Below are 22023 nucleotides of genomic sequence, written 5' to 3'. Positions count from 1 at the left end.
ATGTCATTAATACGGTTATCATCAACCACGTATTGGATGTCTCTGTCATTCAGTCATCAACGTAGTATGTGTTTAATGAACGTGAGAATCACTTCATGTGCACTCATTTTAGTTTAGTTTAAAGTTTTTCATCTTGAATTAATACTGCTATTGGATAGCTCAGACATTCAGTTAACATCTCAGTAAGTGAAAATCTTTTCATGTGAGCTCATTTTTAGTTTAGGATAAGGTTTTTCCATCGTGAAATGCTATTATCAGTAACAAGGTATTGGATGTCACTACCATTCAGTTTACATCTCAGTAACTGTTTACTGAACATTGTTATCCATCCATGCAACCTCATTTTTAGTTTTAAGTTTCTACATCGTAAAAATAAAATATTACTATCACCAGCCGTGTATCGGATAGCTCAACCATTCAGTTAACATCTCAGTAAGTGAAAATCTTTTCATGTGAGCTCATTTTTAGTTTAGGATAAGGTTTTCCATCGTGAAATGCTATTATCACTAGCCAGGTATTGGGTGGGTGGACCATCCAGTTTACATCTCAGTAACAGTTTACTGAACATAGATATCCCTCCATGGGACCTCATTTTTAGTTTAAGTTTCTCCATCGTAAATAAAAATAAAATATTACTATCACAATCCTTGTATTGGCCTGCTCCGGCATTCAGTTTACATCTCAGTAAGTGTTTACTGAATGCAAAATCGCTACATGTGTGGTCATAAGGTTTTCTCATCGTGAAATGCTATTATCAGTAACCAGGTATTGGATGACACCACCATTCAGTTTACATCTCAGTAACTGTTTACTGAACATTGTTATCCATCCATGCAACCTCATTTTTTTAGTTTTAAGCTTCTACATCGTAAAAAATAAAATATTACTATCACCAGCCATGTATCGGTAGCTCAACCATTCAGTTTACAGCTCAGTAACTGTTTACTGAACATAGTCATCCCTCCATGCGAGCTCATTTTTTAGTTTAAAGTGTCTCCATCGTAAAAAATAAAATATTACTATCACAAACCATGTATTGGGTGGGTCAACCATCCAGTTTACATCTCAGTAACAGTTTACTGAACATAGATATCCCTCCATGTGACCTCATTTTTAGTTTAAAGTTTCTCCATCCTAAATAAAAAATAAAATATTACTATCACAAACTTTGTATTGACCAGCTCCGGCATTCAGTTTACAACTCAGTAAGTGTTTACTGAATGCAAAATCGCTACATGTGTGGTCATTTAGTTTAAAGTTTCTCAATCTTAAAATATTACTATCAACATCAACCATGCATTGGCTGGCTTAGTCTTTCAGTTTACATCTCAGTAAGTGTTTACTGAATGCAAAATCGTTACATGTGTGGTCATTTAGTTTAAAGTTTCTCAATCTTTAAATATTACTATCATCATCAACCATGCATTGCCTGGCTAGTCTTTCAGTTTACATCTCAGTGAGTGTAAACTGAATGTGGAAATTATCACGTGTTAGCATTTAGTTTAGTTTCAAGTTTCAATTAAATACTAACACCATCCCCGTATTGGGCTGTCGGGCATTCAGTTACACACTCGGAGAGTGTTTACTGAACGTCGAAATCATTTCCTGTAGGCCCGTTTTTTACTTAAACCCGTCTCCACTCCAAACCAGTCAGGACCAGCGGTCCTGACTTGGACCGGAGGTCCGGTTTGGAGTGGAGACGGGTTTAAGTAAAAAACGGGCCTACAGGAAATGATTTCGACGTTCAGTAAACACTCTCCGAGTGTGTAACTGAATGCCCGACAGCCCAATACGGGGATGGTGTTAGTATTTAAGAGGGCGTTATCATTGTTTGGCCGAAAAAATTCGGCCAAACACGAAAAATTTATAAAAATACTACAACGTTCTGGCAACACCGTGGTGCAAACCGTTTAATGTTATGATAATAAATAACGTAATTACAGCAAATTTTCCAGCCGCAATTGCCCGAAATCTGGTCCTCGCGGCTCGGGTGCGCCGTAGGGTGATGCGTCATACGTTGTAAGCGTCTAGTATTTCGCAATAGAGTGGAGAATATCTTGTTATGCATATACAAATTATAAACACACTCGCTGGCAACTGTCTTCTGTGAGAGGGAGGGGCTATAATCCGATTTACTGGCTTAGTCACCCTCTCAGTGTCTGTGCCGGCGGTCGCATGCCTGACGCGCTCGCACAGATCGTATTTTCTTGCATATACTGCACAATGGATATAGTATCGGACAAGAAGAAAGCTCTAAAGGCAAGAGCTCTACGCGTTAGCCAAGTAAAGAAGGAGCGTAAAGCCACACTGAGGCAAAACAAGAGTTCCCTTGAGTGAAGAGAGAGGGCAGCCTCCCGCCCCCACAACACACTACCTCGCCTCACACCCAGGCACCCACACCTCCTGTGGCACCTGCCACACCTCTGTGGCACCTGCCACACCTCCTGCTGCACATGCCACACCACCTGCGGCACCTGCCACACCACCTGCGGCACCTGCCACTCAAGATCTTAGACCTGCAACTCAAGACGTTCTCCCTCTTGATGTTGCAAGATGTTGCATATTTCAGACCAATTATATTAGGTTAGTATGTATTATGTTTTATATCTTGATACTATATCATAAATAATTGTAAATATAAAGCTGCTGTCTTTTTTTTAATTTTTTTTATTTTTTTTTTTTAATTTTTTTTTTTTAATAATTTTTTTTTTTTTTTTTTATCAGGCAATCTTCATGGAACTTACACACCTTACTGAAGGAATGCCAATCTACAAGGGTGGTAATTTTGATTGAAATTGGTAGTTCATCAACCTCAGCCAAAGGTGGCTGAACTTTGACCTTCATTTTTTACAGGTAACTAATTTGCAACTATATGGTTGAATAACTTTTTTATTTATTATTCAATTTACATGGAACTTGCACATTATATGTAGAGTCTGTGCCTCTAAAAACTCAAGTTATATATTTCCCCTAAGATCATTTATTGATTTTATATATATTTATAAACATCATTTTGTTGCATAATTTTTTGGGTGAACTTTGAAAATTTGTATTATTGCACTAAATAGGTTTGGGATAATAATGCCACTAGACAACCTTTATTATATAGTATTGTGATAGCTGAGTATCATAGAAATAATATCAGTTGATATTTGTATTTGTTATATCAACTTTAAAACATGTAAAAAAATGGTTAAAAAAAGTTTTTTTTTTTTTTTCTCCCTCTCTATTTAGGCTGCGATGCTGAAACTTGGACCACTTGCAGCCCTCTTCACGTGTAACACGTCAATAAATTTTCATTGCACTAGAACAACTTTTATGAACCCTAACTATCGCCCCCTTAATTGAAACTTGAAACTAAACTAAATGCTAACACGTGATAATTTCCACATTCAGTTAACACTCACTGAGATGTAAACTGAAAGACTAGCCAGGCAATGCATGGTTGATGATGATAGTAATATTTAAAGATTGAGAAACTTTAAACTAAATGACCACACATGTAACGATTTTGCATTCAGTAAACACTTACTGAGATGTAAACTGAAAGACTAAGCCAGCCAATGCATGGTTGATGTTGATAGTAATATTTTAAGATTGAGAAACTTTAAACTAAATGACCACACATGTAGCGATTTTGCATTCAGTAAACACTTACTGAGTTGTAAACTGAATGCCGGAGCTGGTCAATACAAAGTTTGTGATAGTAATATTTTATTTTTTATTTAGGATGGAGAAACTTTAAACTAAAAATGAGGTCACATGGAGGGATATCTATGTTCAGTAAACTGTTACTGAGATGTAAACTGGATGGTTGACCCACCCAATACATGGTTTGTGATAGTAATATTTTATTTTTTACGATGGAGACACTTTAAACTAAAAAATGAGCTCGCATGGAGGGATGACTATGTTCAGTAAACAGTTACTGAGCTGTAAACTGAATGGTTGAGCTACCGATACATGGCTGGTGATAGTAATATTTTATTTTTTACGATGTAGAAGCTTAAAACTAAAAAAAATGAGGTTGCATGGATGGATAACAATGTTCAGTAAACAGTTACTGAGATGTAAACTGAATGGTGGTGTCATCCAATACCTGGTTACTGATAATAGCATTTCACGATGAGAAAACCTTATGACCACACATGTAGCGATTTTGCATTCAGTAAACACTTACTGAGATGTAAACTGAATGCCGGAGCAGGCCAATACAAGGATTGTGATAGTAATATTTTATTTTTATTTACGATGGAGAAACTTAAACTAAAAATGAGGTCCCATGGAGGGATATCTATGTTCAGTAAACTGTTACTGAGATGTAAACTGGATGGTCCACCCACCCAATACCTGGCTAGTGATAATAGCATTTCACGATGGAAAACCTTATCCTAAACTAAAAATGAGCTCACATGAAAAGATTTTCACTTACTGAGATGTTAACTGAATGGTTGAGCTATCCGATACACGGCTGGTGATAGTAATATTTTATTTTTACGATGTAGAAACTTAAAACTAAAAATGAGGTTGCATGGATGGATAACAATGTTCAGTAAACAGTTACTGAGATGTAAACTGAATGGTAGTGACATCCAATACCTTGTTACTGATAATAGCATTTCACGATGGAAAAACCTTATCCTAAACTAAAAATGAGCTCACATGAAAAGATTTTCACTTACTGAGATGTTAACTGAATGTCTGAGCTATCCAATAGCAGTATTAATTCAAGATGAAAAACTTTAAACTAAACTAAAATGAGTGCACATGAAGTGATTCTCACGTTCATTAAACACATACTACGTTGATGACTGAATGACAGAGACATCCAATACGTGGTTGATGATAACCGTAATAATGACATTGATAATAAGAGGTCTTGAACTAGATACGGGCTGTGGGGGCAACAAAGCTGCGATATTGAAAAGAAACTGAACTGAATTTGAAAATTGATTAATATATGTAATGTGAGGCCGATCTACTGGAAAACAGTAAACAAACTTTATTTGAAAAAGAATATGAGAAGACTGTAAAGCTGTGGGGCGTGAAAATGATAAAAAAATAAGAAGAGATGGTCTTCATAAACATAACATAAGATATCCATGACCGTAATTAATACAGTGTGAACTCTCTTAAACTATGCACACCATGAAATCTCGTCACTATGCATAACTTGTCACTCTGCGAAACAAATTATTGACTATAGTGCGACAGTGAGAATAAAAATGACCACTTATGTTTTGGAGTGCTATTCTAGTCAAGAAATACTGTAAAGGATGATTATTGACTAAAGGGAATTTCGCAGACTGGAGGTGTTTGATGTGTTGAACTGCTTAAAGGAAGCATATTTGCTAGAAAAAATTCCTGTGAAATAACGCTTGTTATATGTTTTGACTACCTAGCTAATAGCATATTGCATGGCTAATAATGAAATGAAATGTCACATTTTTGTCTGACTCACTTAGCACGAGTGAAGAGACAACGTTGAAAAAAAACTGGCAAGGGTTGAAAAACTCTGTGAAACCATATCTGTTATGATAAGTTTTGACTAGCTGCACGCTATGTTTGCCTTCTCTCTCTAATCTACACACGCGATATGAAATGAGAATTTGTTGACTGAAAGGAGTTTGATGATACGAATAGTAATTGCCGACATTGAGCATAATCTCAAAAACATAGTTTCTGCAAAAAAAAAAAAAATAACATTAAATTAGATGCGAGCTGCGATTTGAAAACAGAAGATGTGTGATGTGTGGCTTATTGTGTGGACTCTGGAGATATGATCTCCACATATAAGTTTCTCAAGAAAAGCGGTAATATTTTTCTTGTGTGTTTGGATGTAATGGCTAAACACGGATGTCATTTTCAATAATGTTATTGCTCATCCGACAAAGATGATTTTCCCCGTTACGTTACATTGTGTTACAGAGGGCTAAAACTGGTAGACCGTAATATTCTTATGGAAGGAGATGTAATGGAGATGGACTAAGTCCTACTTTATTTAAAAATGTCATTTTGGGCTGTAAAAGTTGATTGCGTTACGTTACATTGTGTTATTGGGCTAAAACTGGTAGAGGTCAATATTATATGGTAAGAGATGTGCTAAGTCATACTTTCATTTAAAAAATGACATTTTGGACTGCAAAAAGTTGATTTGCGATACGTTACGGTGTGTTACATTGTGTTACAGAGGGCTAAAAGGGGTAGTCAACAATTAATTATATGGTAGAGATGTAATGGAGATGGGCTAACCCTCACTTTCCGTTTCAAAATGACCTTTTGGACTGCAAAAAGTTGATTTGCGTTACGCGACGTTGCGTTACATTGTGTTACAGAGGGCTAAAAGGGGTAGACGCCAATATTTTATATGGTGAGAGATGTAATGAAGATGGACTAAGTCATACTTTCATTTAAAAATGACATTTTGGACTGCAAAAGTCGATTTGCGATATGTTACGTTGTGTTACATTGTGTTACAGAGGGCTAAAAGGGGTAGCTATCAATTATTTATATGGTAAGAGATGTAATGGAGATGGTCTAACCCTCACTTTCCGTTTCAAAATGACATTTTGGACTGCAAAAAGTTGTTTGCGTTACGTTACGTTGCGTTACATTGTGTTACAGAGGGCTAAAAGGGGTCGAGGTCAATATTTTATATGGTGAGAGATGTAATGAATAAGGACTAATCCCTCACTTTCCGTTTCAAAGTGACATTTTGGTCTGCAAAAGTTGATTTACGTTACGTTACGTTGCGTTACATTGTGTTACAGAGGGCTAAAAGGGGTAGACGCCAATATTTTATATGGTGAGAGATGTAATGAATAAGGACTAAGTCATACTTTCATTTAAAAACGATATTTGGTCTGTAGAAAGTTATGTTACATTGTGTTATAGAGGGTTAAAACTGGTATACGGCAATATTCATAAGCTATGAGATGTAATGGAGATATAGTGTTTGGCTAAATGGAGTTCACATTTCAATAATGATATTCGGACAACAGCCAGAAAGTTGATCTCCACGTTACTTAATGATGATATAATGCGATGCAATCATGTGCTAATATTTTATTTGTTAGAATGTAAGGGCTATAGGAGTTTGTCTAGACTTGCATACATTTTCAAACGCTATTTATGTAGGCAGTAGAAAGACTGGTTTCCCATTACGCTACATTGACAGTGTTACAAGAACTGAAAAACAGACTTAACCCAGAGCTATTTCACTATCGACTCACCGGTCTTATTCTCATCGATTGGTGTTTACATTGGATGATGTAGGTCTTAAGAGAGACAGCCTTGAACTCAGGGATAATGAACAAGTCAATTTAATAATAGTATCAAGGCTGTGTTTTTCCATATTATCGTATATACGCTTACTTGCTTGGAATTTGTATGTGTGGAACAAAAAAATATTTTATTGTTTGGATGTACAGTAATGGCTAAACATGGTTTTACATTTCATTATTCAGACATCGACGGAAAGTTGCTCGTTACTCTTAAAATGTTATTTGGGCAAAGAACGAAGTTAGTATATTGTCCACGTTACATTAATGATATTTGAGCAAAGAATGCTGTCATCATGTTGGTCGTGTTACCTTACAAGGTTATAAGGGTGTGAGCGATGGGTCTCGAAAATTGCCATTAGTCTAAGTGAAATGGAGAAAGATACGTGAACAGCGGCAGCAGGAGAAAGGAAATGATGTTACTTTCCCCAACTATTAAATGATCTGCAGAGAGAGAGAGAGAGAGAGAGAGAGAGAGAGAGAGAGAGAGAGAGAGAGAGAGAGAGAGAGAGAGAGAGAGAGAGAGAGAGAGAGAGAGAGAGAGAGCGAGAGAGAGAGTCCACTGAGTGCTATGTATATCCCACGCAGTTGTGTTTACATCAAATTAAGATTTGTTATAATAATAAGACTGAAGACCAGCTTATGACTGGATAATCTTTAAAAAAATGCTATTTCAGCAAAGAATGGTGATACTAAAGCTTAGCTGAACATCCGGTCTGGGAAGGGGGCAGTGATGGTTCGGCCATGGAGGGGGTGGTAGGGGTAAGGGTAAGTGGGGGTGGACGGGGGGAGGGTAAAGGGTCATCCCTTTACATTGACTATCTCAGTACACCTCAATCCGTCACGAAGGTGAGACCTTGACAAGATAGCCCCGCACGGCTGTAATGGATGGATGTAGGACGGAGAGGTGATGGAGATTGAGTAAACATGCATACATTTCAATGATCACAGTTAACATAAACAATTTGTAGGTAGAGATCGCGTCTTCGTGACGATATGGAATGTTTCTCTCTTTTACTAAACGCTAACCTACTGACTTTGACTGAGTTTACTAAGTGAAGGGTCGTGTGGTGGACTTTAGAGAAAGTGAGAGAGAGAGCGAGTGAGAGAGAGAGAGAGAGAGAGACTGAGCGAGCAGGGACAGAGACAGAGACAGACAGAGAGACAGATCGTTACTCTTAAAATGTTATTTGGGCAAAGAACAAATGAAGTTGGTATATTCTCCACGTTACATTAATGATATTGGGTAAAGAACGAAGTTAGCATATTGGTCGTGTTACCTTACAAGGATGTAAGGGTGAGAGTGAAGGCGGGCTTGAAAATTGACATGGTGATCATCCTCTGATGCGTTGTCAGTCTAAGTGAAATGGAGAAAGATATGTGAACAGCGGCAGCAGGAGAAAGGAAAATGATGTTACTTTCCCCAACTATTAAATGATCTGGAGAGAGAGAGAGAGAGAGAGAGAGAGAGAGAGAGAGAGAGAGAGAGAGAGAGAGAGAGAGAGAGAGAGAGAGAGAGAGAGAGAGAGAGAGAGAGAGAGAGAGAGAGAGAGAGAGAGAGAGAGAGAGAGAGAGAGAGAGAGACAGAGACAGATAGAGAGAGAGAGAGACATGGAGACAGAGAGACTGAGACAGATAGAGAGAGAGACAGGGAGACAGAGACAGATAGAGAGAGAGAGAGTCGCAGACCCTGGCGAAACGCAATGGTAATGGGTGTCCCACCACTTCCGGTGTCGTAGGAGAAATACCCAGACTAGTTGGAAAGATGACCAGTCAGGCTCCAACCTGCGACCAGTACGCTTACCCCGTCGCGACATTGAAAAACGCTTTAGGTAATGGTACACTCCCCTCCTGCAGGAGACTTTGCCCTCATCCTCACACACACACTTAGCTCTTCCTGTAGGGGACGTTAATGGTTTGTCTAACCACATAATGGCCCGCTGCAGTCTCACAACGAGAGTGACTTCTCTCTTTCTTGACCCGAACACGGAAAAAGCAGTCAGGCTCCAACCTGCGACCAGTACGCTTACCCCGTCGCGACATTGAAAAACGCTTTAGGTAATGGTACACTCCCCTCCTGCAGGAGACTTTGCCCTCATCCTCACACACACACACACACACTTAGCTCTTCCTGTAGGGGACGTTAATGGTTTGTCTAACCACATAATGGCCCGCTGCAGTCTCACAACGAGAGTGACTTCTCTCTTTCTTGACCCGAACACAGAAAAAGCCAGGTGCAGCCCCGTGTCTTTTCCATGCATTTCTTACAAACATCACTTAAGACCTTCCTGTAGGGGAGTCAATGGGTTTGTCTAACCACATAATGGCCCAGAGCACTCTCTCCAGACGAAGGGGAAACTCCATCCAACCCACACCCAAAACAACATAACAGACTGTGTTGCCTTCTCCTCACATCTACACACTAACTCACGATTAAGGCTACGCAAAAACACACATACATATTCTTTTACTCATTCCTCACTCTTCCTTCTATTTTCTTACTCTATCACTTACTATACCACGTACTCTCACACTACCCCCATCTTTCCTGACTAGACACACGCGCGGGGTGGGGGGCCGCACCTGCTCGCCCGCCACTCAAGTCCGCCACGCGCCAAACTTCCGGGAAATCCCCCAAAAACCCTATGTGACTAGACACCCGCGCTGCGACGTTGACCTCGCGCACCACCTGGCACTCATCAACATGACCTTCCCTCTTTCATGACCACATACCCAAACACAACACGCTCACACGCGTCCGAAACACGCCAAAAATTCCCTGAAAATCCCCCAAAAACCTGTGCGACTACACACCTGCGCACCAGCTGTCGGATGGCACTCCAGGGAGTGCCACCTGACAGCTGGTGCGCGCGGTCGTAGTCGTATATTTCACTACTCTTACCTTCGTTTCAGCCTCCCCCAGAGATGCAGCAACATGGCCAGTTGAACCCACACTCACAAGCAACCACTATGGGGTCCAAATTGATGTAAAGTTGAATTTACCGCCCCTCCCCTCCCCCCCCACCTGTGGGGAATTTCCCAGCAGGTAATCATAATATTTATATACATTAATTAAAATCAAATTTACTTGATATTACTTACTGGACTGTATGAAATTTAATTCAACTACTAGGTGTTATCTACTCCACAAAGTTTTTTTTTGGTGGGGGGGGGGGAAGGTTATATACGTTGCATATATCCCAAGTTAATGTAAATAACAATAAACTACTAAATTATTATCTGGGTTAGTTTGCTATTAAATATTAGTACTGTACACAAAAAACTGCAGCTTAGCTATCAGTAGATTCTCCAGTCATACAACCGTCCTGAACTAATGAGCCACAGAGAGTATGCTCAAATGTTGTGGGCGTCCAGACACATCTGGGTAGGAAAGAGTTCGTGGCTGCTACCTCCACTTCCTCGAGGCAACCTGTAAAAAATTACACAGTAATACTCATAACAAAACCTAGGGTCATATGAGCAGAGGGAGAGGATTAATTTGGCAATGAATGCTGACCCTTTTTGTTTGGGTAGCTCACAGCCTAACCCCTAGTACGATAGCGCTTGTGATCACTTAGCTTAAATTACAGACGGGTAAAGAGCACTTCCTATGTTTGTGGAAGATCTGCAGGACTCGCTCAGGCGTGTCCTCGGCTACCTATGGTGAGCACAAGTATGGTGTCTTATATAGCGAGCAGCGGTACGTCCGTCTGTCTCTAGAACCATGTGCCTCCTGATGCCTTCCCTAGTGTGCCCGTCCTCCTTCCTCTCATACATTCTAGACGTGCCCAGTTTTAGCTAACTTAATTATCAGCTAGGAAAGGAAGAACTCATTTATATATTATTTAATTTTATATTCAGTTTTTAATGAATACAGTACTTTATAAGTATTTCAACCTAAAAAATTAAATATTAAAATTTCATAAAGGGAAATATGAGGTGCTGGACTGCTTAACTTACGCAATAACTTCCCACTGTTGCCAGAGAATTTGACCGTACTCTCGCTTTGACAGAGTTACTAATATTAATATTGTTAGTAATAACCTGACATGACCATTTTTAGTTAGGTATGTGAGGGGTTAGTAATTGTTGTCGGAATTTACACCTCCACCTCCACCAGAAGCCTGGAACTTCGCTTTAACAAAATGGGACCGATTTCAAAACCTCATCTCAGAGTGGCATACAAACTATTTTGTTCTCGAAGACATTATTCAGGAAGAACAAAATTTTGTCAACGTGATTCAAAGTGCAGCCATCCACTCAATTCCATTGAAAATCAGGCCACCAGACACCACAAATATCACTGGTACTATTGCGAACGTGTCAAAGAACTCAATCATAGACTAAACAGCACAAGAAAGCTGTACAAAAAGGAGCCAAGTGACTGCAACAGGACCCTACTCTGTTAGATCAAAGAACATGTGCATCAAAAGACCAGGATAATCAAAGAACAAAAGTGACGAGATTGGTGTTCACATCTAAATGAACACACCTCTCTTGGAGAGGTGTGGCAGCAAATCCACCGGGCCAAAGGAAATATAACACCTAAGGCACCACATCCTAAGGATCCTCAACAGGAAGCCGAAGTACAGGCAACCAAATTTGCAGAAAGTTCAGCTAGTAATCAGCTTCCACCAGATGTATTAGCAGTGCAGAAAGGATTAGAGAAAGAATGTTGGCACAGAATCCTTACAGCATGTGCAGAAGTCACTGCCACTAAGACCCCTATCACACTGGATGAACTCAAACGGGCTAAGTAAAACTCCAAGGATTCATTCCCTGGAGACGACAAAATAACCTATGCAATGTTAGGAACCTCGACTCAAAGGGAGACGCTGCATAACTTAGGTTAATTAATTTAGCCTCGTCTTCTCAAAGTAAACCAACAGCCTGGAGTAGGGCAGACATAATGCCGATCCCAAAACCCAAATATCCAACTAATCCAAGGCCCATCTCTCTCCAAAGCTGTGAAGCCTGACAGATTAGCACTCAATAGACATGAGTTAGAAAATTCCTAAACTGGACCAGGATATTTAGGCCTATCGGAAGGGGGTTGGCACAGTGGAATGTATTACCTCTCTGTTAGCCCACTTGAATGACATACCAGGAATCCTGATATTCATGGACCTCGAAGAAAGCCTTTGAACTGGCAAGCGCCCCAGCTATTCTCTGCTCCCTCAACGACAAAGAGATCAAGGGCAACCTGCTCTCCTGGACCAAAAACTGTCTTATAAATAGAAAAGCAAGAGTGAAAATCCATGGTACAGTTTCTGAATAAAACATACATGAAAATGGTACACCGCAAAGAGGCATTCTCAGCCCCCTTCTCCTCAACTGTTTAATAGAAAGAATAATGAGGCTGAACACCCATATCACTACAGGCTGCTAAACTACGCGGACGACTTTGTCATCAGCATAAAAGGAAGGGATGCGGCGCGCCTTGCACGCAAATGCTTTGATTGCATCAGTGAAGAGGCAATGCAGATTGGTATCAAACTCAACCCCACAAAGACAAACGCCATACCCATAAAAATAGTGAAGCCCAGCATCCAACTCACAGTACAGGGTCAACCAATTGAATTGGTGGCCACTTATCGGTATCTAGGAATAATCCTGGACACACACACACACATCAATTTTAATGCTGAGGTTACTTGCTTGAGAGCGAGAAGTGTGGCCTGGACGGCAATCCTCAGGTCGCTAACTTCCCTCTCTGGAAGAGCCAATCTGCAAATCCTTCCCACATATTATGTACAGGCAGTTAGATCAGTGATCGACTATGTCGCACCTGCACTCACAAGACTATCACAACAACGATGGAAAAAGTTTGAAGTTGCCCAAAACAATGCTATGAGAGCTGCCCTGGGAGCCCCGATGTGAACCAGGCTTGAAACAGACTGGAAACTGGTTTGCCCTCTCTTCAAGAAAGAATATCTCAAAAAACAGCTACAATTATCAGTAAGATAATTATTTCCCGTGATCCAATCCCAGTACGGCAGGACTTGGTGGTTGAACTTGGTCAAAACAACAGAAACTCTTGGGCTGCCAGAGCGGGAAAAGTCCTAAGCAGACTACAATTAAAAAAAAATTGATTTTTGATAGAGGGCGGGTGATCAACCACACCCAAACTACACTTGTTCCCCACCGTGGAAAGAGCCTACCTTAAAAATAGTGATAGAAGGTCTCCCGATGAAAAAGGCTGCCTATGATCCAACACTCCTAAGGCGCATCTTAGAAAAGCAAATGCGCAGCATTGCAGTAGCAGGAGACACCCACATCTTCGCAGAGGGATCGGTGTACACAGAATATGAGAGTGGTGGCGCTGCTCTTTGCACGGACAGCCAGCCGGAATATTAAAGACTTGGCGGATTAGTATCATCAACCCAAACTGAGATGTTTGCCATACAACAGACAATCGCATATATGACTGCACAAAACACTCAAAATGCAAACGTATACACAGACTCAAAAGCTGCACTTCAAATATTAGGAAAAAAAACAGTGGAAAGACAACGTGAAAATAATTACCATCATTTTGTATCTTGGAGCAGTAGCGAAAGGCAAAAGACTCCACATCACCCTAAACAGGATCCCATCCCATGTTGGAATCCCATTAAATGATAAAGCCGATGAAATTGCTAAATTGGCAACTCGTCATTCAGTGATACATAAAACAATCGAACCCAGCCTAGAGTATATAAAACACACCTTCACCAAAAAACTCTCACACCTCAACAAAGCCCATCTACACCAGAGAGGATCAGAAGGTTTGCTCTCTAAAATATGGTATCTTCAGGCCACTAAGCTAGAAAGGTTAAATATCCCAAAAGGAATCCAGAGGGAAATAGCAGTTCGGTTATATAAACTACGTCTAGGTTACAGATGCAACTTGGAGATTGGTAAACCCAGACGGACAGAATGTATCTTCTGTCATACAATCACAGAAATCCGGCATATTGGAGCTACGACTATCAGTAAGTATAGTATAGTATACCACTTATGAAATATACAACTTCACCACACATAAAATTTAACATTCCAGGAGATAGTGAAGTAGTGGCTACTTCACTAACTCCTAGAATGTCAAGCAACCAACGACCTTAGAAGAGCTTTCAGAGTCCCTGAATCTTGCAGTAACCACCCTGAAGCCATCAGCACTGCCACTCTTCTGGTCAGAAAAGGTGTCCAGCAGCTGGACACCCTCATAAATACTGTCAAGCAGTATCCTCCCCCGCGATAGGAACCTGACTATTTAAATGCGACCTCAGCACACTGTATAATTTTACTAAAATAATTCTACCACTTACGGGCTATTCATGTTCGTGCCACCTCTTGGGTAGCTTTACCTTCATCAATCAATCAATCCATCTGTAAATCCATCCTTCACAAAATGTTTTATTAAATACGAAAGTACTTAAGGAAATTCTTGTCTTAATCCTTCCTACGTGGTCTGACAGTCACATTCTTCATCATGTGTTAATTTTCGTGATTTACAAACAAACACACACACACACACACACACACACACACACACATACACACACACACACACACACACACACACACACATACACACACACACACACACACACACACACACACACACACAGGGGGCCTCGTAGCCTGGTGGATAGCGCGCAGGATTCGTAATTCTGTGGCGCGGGTTCGATTCCCGCACGAGGCAGAAACAAATGGGCAAAGTTTCTTTCACCCTAAGTGCCCCTGTTACCTAGCAGTAAATAGGTACCTGGGAGTTAGTCGGCGGTCACGGGCTGCTTCCTGGGGTGTGTGTGTATGTGTGGTGTGTGTGGTGTGGGAAAAAAAAAAAAAAAAAAAAAAGTAGTTAGTAAACAGTTGATTGACAGTTGAGAGGCGGGCCGAAAGAGCAAAGCTCAACTCCCGCAAAAACACAACTAGTAAACACAACTAGTAAACACACACACACACACACACACACACACACACACACACACACACAAGGTTTAGGAAGGTTTTCAGGTTGTGCAGGTACAACAAGGACAGAAACCGACTTGTAAAGGTGGTGTTTACAAACGAAACCACGAAGGAGGATATTCTCGAAAGGAAGAGTCGACTGCAGCATGTGGAGGGATACAAGAAAGTATTCCTGCAGAGGGACAGGACGAAGGAGGAGAGAGCCAGGGCAGCAGAGGCAAGGAGGAAGCGCAGGGAGGGAGAAGCAAACCAGGAAATCACAGCCCCCAACACAACCGTCCTAGAGACAAGAGGCGAACCCAAAACCAGCATCCCAGCAACACCAGAGGGGAGGGCCACCCCACCACCCCCCTCTGCATAGAAACCCCTCCCTTCCCCTCACCCTACCTGCCCCCACCCAACCCTCCCTCCACCCCCACCCCATTCTTACCCTGTCATCCCTTCCCCATTCCCATCATGTCCCCCCTCCCACCTTTCCCCCCCTGTCCCCCCTCCCTCTTCATCCCATACCCTCCCTATCCCTCCTCCCCCCTCACCCCGTATCCTCCATGTCCCCCCTATCTCCTTAACCCACACCCTACCTGTCCCCCCTTCCATGAAACCCCCACCCCTCACCCCAAACTCCCCTGAAACCCTGCAAACCACCTCACAGATCATCTCACCTACTGAAAAGCTTCCCACACCAGCAGAATGCTCGCCAAGAAAGGGACAAGAAAATGAACTGAAGAAAGTGAGCTTCAAGGCAATGTACACTAACATAGATGGAATTACTAATAAAACAAGTGAACTCGGAGAATGGGCACTAGAAGAAAACCCAGACATAATAACACTCACAGAAACAAAGCTAACAAACACCATAACAAACGCAGTGTTTCCACAGGGCAACTATGTAGGGAGGAAAGAGAGAGAAGGGAGAGGAGGAGGTGGTGTAGCTTTGCAACTAAGAGAAGGTTGGCGTTTCGAAGAGATGGTAATTCAGAACTGTGAAGGTTTCAGTGACTACATATCAGGCACCATAGCAACTGGAGGACAGAAAATTATAGTAGTAGTCATATATAACCCCCACCGAATGTCAGAAGACCCAGACAGGAATATGATAGAAACAACTTGGCCACCATCAATATAAAAGAGAGAGCAGCTTCTGTGGCTAGCAGGAACGGATCCAGGCAACTAATCATGGGAGACTTCAACCATGGAAAGATAGATTGAGGGAACAGAGACCCACATGGAGGCCCAGACACATGGAGAGCCAAGCTGCTGGATGTGGCAACAAGAAACTTTCTAAGTCAACACGTCAAGGGACCGACAAGAACGAGAGGAGGGGATGAACCAGCCTTGCTTGATCTGATATTTACCCTAAATGAGTCGGATATAAGGGAAGTTAATTTGGAAGCCCCCTTGGGAATGAGTGATCATAGTGTATTGAGCTTTGAGTACCTGGTTGAGCTAGGAATTATCACCCCCAAAAAAGAACTGGGAAACAAAGGGCTGGCGTACCGAAAGGGAAACTATGAGGAGATGAATAAATTCCTATGGGATATACATTGGGACACAGAACTCGGAACCAAGTCTGTACAAGACATGATGGACTATGTCACCCAAAAATGTCAGGAGGCTGTAAGCAGGTTTGTCCCAGCCCAACAGGAAAAAACAGAGAAGCAAAGGAAGAATCCGTGGTTTAATAGGGAATGTATGAATGCAAAGGAGCTGAACAAAAGGGCATGGAGGAACTTCCGTAATAACAGAACACCAGAAAGTAGAGAGAGATACCAGAGAACCAGGAACGAGTATGTTAGTGTGAGAAAAGTAGCTGAGAAAAGGTATGAAAATGATATAGCTAATAAAGCCAAGACCGAACCCAAGCTACTACACAGTCACATCAGGAGGAAGACAACAGTGAAGGAACAGGTGATGAAACTTAGGGTGGGCAAGGACAGGTACACAGAGAATGACAAAGAGGTGTGTGAAGAACTCAACAAAAGGTTCCAGGAGGTCTTTACAATAGAACAGGGAGAAGTCACGGTGCTAGGAGAGGTGGCAGCAAACCAGGTGACCTTGGAAAGGTTCGAAATTACAAGAGATGAGGTCAAGAAGCACCTATTGGAGCTGGATGTGAGAAAAGCTGTTGGGCCGGATGGAATCTCACCATGGGTATTGAAAGAGTGTGCAGGAGCACTTAGCTTGCCACTCTCCATAGTGTATAGTAGGTCACTGGAAACGGGAAACCTACCAGAAGTATGGAAGACTGCTAATGTAGTACCAATATTTAAAAAGGGTGACAGACAAGAGGCACTGAACTACAGGCCAGTGTCCTTAACTTGTATACCATGCAAGGTGATGGAGAAGATTGTGAGAAAAAACCTAGTAACACATCTGGAGAGAAGAGACTTCGTGACAACCCATCAACATGGGTTCAGGGAGGGTAAATCTTGCCTTACACGCTTGATAGAATTCTATGATCAGGTGGCAAAGATTAATCAAGAAAGAGAAGGATGGGCGGACTGCATTTTTTGGGACTGTCGGAAAGCCTTTGACACAGTACCCCATAAAAGGTTGATGCATAAGCTGGAGAAACAGGCAGGAGTAACTGGTAGGGCGCTCCAGTGGATAAGGGAGTACCTAAGCAATAGGAAGCAGAGAGTTATAGTGAGGGGTGAGACCTCAGAATGGCGGGAAGTCACCAGTGGAGTCCCACAGGGCTCTGTGCTTGGACCTATCCTGTTTCTGATATACGTAAATGATCTCCCAGAGAGTATAGACTCATTCCTCACAATGTTTGCTGAAGACGCCAAAATTATGAGAAGGATTAAGACAGAGGAGGACAGCTTGAGGCTTCAAGAAGACCTGGACAAGCTGCAGGAATGGTCGAACAAATGGATGTTAGAGTTTAACCCAAGTAAATGTAATGTAATGAAGATAGGAGTAGGAAGCAGGAGACCAGATACAAGGTATCACTTGGGAGATGAAATACTTCAAGAGTCAGAGAGAGAGAAAGACCTGGGGGTTGATATCACGCCAGACCTATCCCCTGAAGCTCATATTAAGAGGATAACATCAGCAGCATATGCCAGGTTGGCTAACATAAGAACGGCCTTTAGAAACTTGTGTAAGGAATCTTTCAGAACATTATATACCACATATGTCAGACCAATCCTGGAGTATGCGGCTCCAGCATGGAGTCCATATCTAGTCAAGCATAAGACTAAATTGGAAAAGGTTCAAAGGTTTGCCGCCAGACTAGTACCCGAGCTGAGAGGTATGAGCTACGAGGAGAGACTACGGGAATTGAACCTCACTTCGTTGGAAGACAGAAGAGTTAGGGGGGACATGATCACCACATTCAAGATTCTCAAGGGAATCGACAGGGTTGATAAAGATAGGCTATTTAACACAAGGGGCACACGCACTAGGGGACACAGGAGGAAACTGAGTGCCCAAATGAGCCACAGAGATATTAGAAAGAACTTTTTTTTTGTGTCAGAGTGGATGACAAATGTAATGCATTAGGAAGCAATGTGGTGGAGGCTGACTCCATACACAGTTTCAAGTGTAGATATGATAGAGCCCAATAGGCTCAGGAACCTGTACACCTGTTGATTGACGGTTGAGAGGCGGGACCAAAGAGCCAGAGCTCAACCCCCGCAAGCACAACTAGGTGAGTACAACTAGGTGAGTACACACACATACACACACACACACACACACCACTAGACTAGTCGCAGAACTAAGAGGCATGAGTTACGAGGAAAGGCTGCGGGAAATGCACCTTACGACACTGAAAGACAGAAGAGTGAGGGGAGACATGATCACTACCTACAAAATCCTCAGGGGAATTGACAGGGTAGACATGGACAAACTATTCAACACTGGCGGTAAGCGAACAAGGGGACACAGGTGGAAACTGAGTACCCAAATGAGCCACAGGGACGTTAGAAAGAACTTTTTCAGAGTCAGAGTAGTTAACAGGTGGAATGCATTAAGCAGAGATGTGGTGGAGGCTGACTCCATACACAGTTTTAAATGTAGATATGATATAGCCAGTAGGCTCAGGAATCTGTACACCAGTTGATTGACAGTTGAGAGGCGGGACCAAAGAGCCAGTGCTCAACCCCCGCAAACACAACTAGGTGAGAACAACTAGGTGAGTACACACACACACACACACACACACACACACACACACACACACACACACACACACACACACACACACACACACACACACACACACACAAACACACACACACACACACACACAGACACACACACACACACACACACACACACACACACACACACACACACACACACACAAACACACACACACACACACACACACACACACACACACACACACACACACACAGGTGGAAGCTGAGTACCCAAATGAGCCACAGAGACGTTAGGAAGAACTTTTTCAGTGTCAGAGTAGTTAGCAAATGGAATGCATTAGGAAGTGATGTGGTGGAGGCTGACTCCATTCACAGTTTCAAATGTAGATATGATAGAGCCCAATAGGCTCAGGAATCTGTACACCAGTTGATTGACGGTTGAGAGGCGGGACCAAAGAGCCAGAGCTCAACCCCCGCAAGCACAATTAGGTGAGTACAATTAGGTGAGTACACACAAACACACACACACAAACACACACACACACACACACACAAACACACACACACACACACACACACACACACACACACACACACACACACACACACACACACACACACACACACACACACACACACACACACCGGTGACTGAGCAGACAGCATTCTGGACTTTGATCCTGTGTCAGAGTGGTTGACAAATGGAATGCATTAGGAAGTGATGTGGTGGAGGCTGACTCCATACACAGTTTCAAGTGTAGATATGATGGAGCCCAATTGGCTCAGGAACCTGTACACCTGTTGATTGACGGTTGAGAGGCGGGACCAAAGAGCCAGAGCTCAAGCCCCGCAAGCACAATTAGGTGAGTACAATTATGTGAGTATACACACACACACACACACACACACACACACACACACACACACACACACACGCACAAGGGAACACTGGTGGAAACTGAGCGCCCAAATGAGCCACAGAGATATAAGAAAGAACTTTTTTAGTGTCAGAGTGATTGACAAATGGAATGCATTAGGAAGTGATGTGGTGGAGGCTGACTCCATACACAGTTTCAAGTGTAGATATGATAGAGCCCAGTAGGCTCAGGAATCTGTACACCTGTTGATTGACGGTTGAGAGGCGGGACCAAAGAGCCAGAGCTCAACCCCCGCAAACACAACAAGGTGAGTAGAACTAGGTGAGTACACACACACACACACACACACACACACACACACACACACACACACACACACACACACACACACACAAACACACACACACACACCCGAAACACACACACACACACACACACACACAGACCTGACCTGACTTAGTCCCCATCTCCGCCCCCCCCCACCCCCAGTCCCCCGAATTGCCCATACACACACTCTTCCCCTCCCCACTCTCCCTCTCTCCCACTCCCACTATCTCTCTCCTGCTCTCCCTCTCCTGCTCTCTCTCTCCTGCTCTCTCTCTCTCTCTCTCTCTCTCTCTCTCTCTCTCTCTCTCTCTCTCTCTCTCTCTCTCTCTCTCTCTCTCTCTCTCTCTCTCTCTCCCTCCCTCCCTCCCCCTCTCCCTCCCTCTCTTTCCTTCCCCCTCCCTCCCCCTCTCCCTCCCTCTCTTTCCTTCCCCCTCCCTCTCTGCCCACACACACACACACACACCTCCCCCCCTCTCTCCCTCACCCGCTCTCTCACTCACTCGCTCTCTCCCTCACCCACTCTCTCCCTCTCCTCTCTCTCCCTCCCGCCTCTCTCTCCATCTCCTCCCCCCCCCTCCCCTGCTACTTTCTTCTCACTTCAGTGGAAGGGTCGGATCCCCCCCCACCCACCCATTTATCTCTCCCCTTATCACTCCCTTTCTCTCTCTCTCTCTTTCTCTCTCTCTTCCTCTCTCTCTCTCTCTCCCTCCCCCATCCCAACAGGGTCAAACATGGCAGCCAGAGGTCCCAGGGGAACAGGAAAGAGCCAAGGTGACGAAATGAAGGAAATGTTCGCCCAGTTTCTGGAGGACATCAAGAGTGAGATACAAGAAATGATGCAGGAAATGAAGAACGAAATAAGCAGCCTGAAAAGAGAGCTGACAGCAGCAAAGGAGGAGATTAGAGCCCTCAAAAAGAATTGTATCGAGGCTGAGAATCAGAAAACCACCCAGGGAGAAGGTGGTAATAGTTTTCTGGATGAGAATGCCACAATAAAAGCAACATTTGCGGAAATACTAAAAAAAAATAACTCTGAAGTAATGACTGCAGTGATGGAGGTGGCCATGAAAGCAGCCACCTCGCAGGAGGCGGCACGCTCCACTAGCCAACTGCGGGAAAGGAACAGATCAGTGGTTGCTGTGGGTATTAAGGAGCAGGAAGGATCTAATAGGACAGAGTGGAATGACAAGGACAAAGCAGCAGTGAATGAAGTACTAAAGGCACTAGACATGGAAGTGGCTGAGCATAGCATTGAGAAGGTTTTCAGGCTAGGCCGGTACAACAAAGACCGAGACCGAATGATAAAGATAGTGTTTGCAAACGAGAACACAAAAGAGAAGATCCTATCAAGGAAGAGCTCCCTGAAAAACGTGGGAAAATTAAAAAATGTATTCCTCCAGAGAGACATGACAAGGGAGGAGAGAGCCGTGGCGGCAGAAGCAAGGAAGAGGCGCAGGGCAAGAGGGGAAAACC

At 42.8% G+C, this 22023-nt stretch overlaps 1 protein-coding gene and 1 long non-coding RNA gene across 2 annotated transcripts in view; both read left to right on the top strand.

The window, feature by feature from the left end:
- LOC123759552 (uncharacterized) overlaps window positions 1-22023 on the top strand; it is a 171262-nt gene that overhangs the window by 108006 nt on the left and 41233 nt on the right. The window lies entirely within an intron of this gene.
- Window positions 1772-3313, top strand: LOC138370579 (uncharacterized). The gene is made up of 3 exons (XR_011230146.1): window positions 1772-2583; window positions 2725-2853; window positions 3235-3313. It is a non-coding gene; the product is annotated as an uncharacterized lncRNA (long non-coding RNA).

This window comes from Procambarus clarkii, chromosome 32, assembly GCF_040958095.1.
Source record: "Procambarus clarkii isolate CNS0578487 chromosome 32, FALCON_Pclarkii_2.0, whole genome shotgun sequence".
NCBI lineage: Eukaryota > Metazoa > Arthropoda > Malacostraca > Decapoda > Cambaridae > Procambarus > Procambarus clarkii.
The sequence above is the reverse complement of the archived record's forward strand: the minus strand, read 5'-3'. Positions and strand labels throughout refer to the sequence as shown.